The sequence below is a fragment of the Nycticebus coucang genome, chromosome 12, assembly GCF_027406575.1.
Source record: "Nycticebus coucang isolate mNycCou1 chromosome 12, mNycCou1.pri, whole genome shotgun sequence".
NCBI lineage: Eukaryota > Metazoa > Chordata > Mammalia > Primates > Lorisidae > Nycticebus > Nycticebus coucang.
In genome coordinates, this window is record NC_069791.1 from 105732592 (window position 1) to 105735567 (window position 2976).

The following is a 2976-nucleotide window of genomic DNA, read 5'->3' on the forward strand; positions in this document are numbered from 1 at the left end:
CCAAAAATCACAATATAATAAAGACATCTGTACCAGAATGTTTATTGCAGCCCAATTCATAATTGCTAAGTCATGGAAGAAGCCCAAGTGCCCATCGACCCACGAATGGACTAGCAAATAGTGGTACATGTATACCATGGAATATTATGCAGCCTCAAAGAAAGATGGAGACTTTACCTCTTTCGTGTTTACATGGATAGTGCTGGAACATATTCTTCTTAGCAAAGTATCTCAGGAATGGAAGAAAAAGTATCCAATGTACTCAGCTCTACTATGAAGCTAAATTATAGCTTTCACATGAAGGCTATAACCCAACTATAGCACAAGACTACGAGGAAAGGGCCAAGGAAGGGGGGAGGGGAAGTTAGGGTGGAGGGAGGATAATGGGTGGGGCCACACCTACAGTGCATCTTAGAATGGATACAGGGGAACCTTACTAAAGGCAGAATACAAATGTCTACATACAATAACTAAGAAAATGCCATGAAGGCTACGTTGAACAGTTTGATGAGAATATTTCAGGTTGTATATGAAACCAGCACATTGTACCCCTTGATTGCACTAATGTACACAGCTATGATTTAACAATAAATAAATAAGCAAACAAAGAACAAGTGGGGGTTAAACAAGCAAAAAAAAAAAAAGACAAATCTTGCCTTTTATGAACCTCTGTTATTAACCAAGCAGTGTCTGGCACAGGCAGATACTCAAGAGGTTTAAGTGCAATTAATTAGAATGATTTGGAAGCCTGCACAAACAAAACTTCTCCAATTACAAGCTGTAGCTGCTTCTCAGAAATGAAATAAAAATTACCTTGATTATAAGTCACTTTTCTCAAAATGTCATTTTCAGTCTCCACAGAGGAAAGGTATCACCATGTATACTATTTGATATTCATCATATTCTTTATAACAATGAAAAAATGGGAATGATCTAAATACTCAAGGTTAAAAGGACAAGCTACATCCACTCAGTGGAATATTCTGCAATTCAGGATATGAGATAGCCTTGTGTTATAAGATGAAGCAAAACCCCAGCCAGAGGCAGTGGCTCACAACTATAATCCTAAGACTTTGAAAGGCTGAGAAGGGTGACTCCTTGAGCTCAGGAGTTGGAGACCTGCCTGACCAAGAGCAAGACCCTATTTCTCCTAAAAATAGAAAAACTAACCAGGCATAGTGGTAGTCCCAGCTACGTGGGAAGCTGAGGGAAGAGGATCACTTAAGCCCAAGAGTTTGAGGTTGCTGTGACGCCACGGCACTTTACCCAGGGAGAGAATGAGACTGTCTCAATAAAAAAAAAAAAAAAAAAAAATGAAGCAAAACCCAGACAATCTCAGGTACAGTATAATATCTGTGAAATGAAATGCCTGAAAACACACTAAGATACCATTACACATCCATCAAGGAAGATATTTAAAAAGGAAAGAAAACATGGAAGATTAACTACCATTGGCAAGGATGTCTGAGACTCCGGCACCCCTGTACACTGTTGGTAGGAATGTCAAATGCTGCAGCTTCTGTAGGAAGTGGCAGGTCCTCCAAAAGATCAACAAAGAATTACCATAAAGGTCTAGTAATTCCATTGCTCAGTATGTACCCAAAAGAACTGAAAGCAGAGACTTAAACCAGAAATTTGTACACCACTGTCACAGTAACAGCGAATAATCAAAAGATGGAAACAACCCAAATGTCCATCAACAAATAAATGGATAGACAAAATGCATTAAGTACATAAAAGCAATGACTCGGCGGCACCTGTGGCTCAGTGGGTAGAGTGCCAGCCCCATATACCAAGGGTGGGGAATTTGAACCCAGCCCCGGACAAACTGCAACAAAAAAAATAGCCAGGCGTTGTGGCGGGAGCCTGTAGTCCCAGATACTTGGGAGGCTGAGGCAAGAGAATCGCCGACACCACAGCACTCTACCATACCACAGCCGTGACACCATAGCACTCTACCCCTTGGGCGACAAAGTTAAACTCTGTCTTTAAAAAAAAAAGCAATGACTCACTGACAGCTATCCCTTGGATACAGCCTGAAAACATCATGCCAGGAGATAGAAGCCAACACAAAAGGGCACATATTGAATGATCCCATTTATATGAAATATTCAAAATAGGCAAATCCAGAGAGACAGAAAGCCTAGATTAAGAGGTTCTGTTTGCGATGATGAAAAAGTTCTGGAATGGATAGTGGTGCTGGTTATACATTATAAATGGATTTAATGTCTGTGAGTTATACACTTAAAAATGGTTAAATGGATAAACTTGTTATGTATATTTTACTATAATAAAAAAAACTGGAAGGCTACCCAATAAAAAATCTAGTTACTGATTTTTGAGTAGCAAAATAATAAAGCTCATACCTTCCATCCTGTTTACTGCGACCAACTGTAGAATAAACATATGTTACTAACTATAGAGGGCACTGGACATAACTGGGGTGGGTTTTTTGAGACACAGTCTCACTCTGAAGCCCTGGGTAGAGTACCAAGGTGTCACAGCTCATAGCAACCTCAAACTCTTGGGCTCAAGTGATCCTCTTGCCCCAGCTTCCTGAGTATCTGGGACTATAGGTGTGAGCCACTATGCCCAGCTTGGTTTTAGTTTATAGAATAATGCACCAGCATATAGTCCATCTGGCTTTATTTATTTATTTGTAGAGACTTACTTAGAGTCTTACTCTGCCACCCAGGTTGGAAAGCCTAATTTCAGGCAATCTTTCAGCCTCAGCAAAGCCAACATGAAAACCCCTAGATCTCTGGGTAGTGAACAAAATCTTGGCTGGGTGTTATGCACCCTTGAATGACATTCCTGCATCCTGTCAGGATGAGATGGCCCCCATCTCGGCTTCATCCCAATCCCTTCCGAGGCTGGGGATAGGAGAGGGCACAGCACAGGGCTCCAGAAATCACTGCTTAGAAACATGTTACCACACCATAACCTCTGACCAAATGCATATTTGCTCTGGGTAGC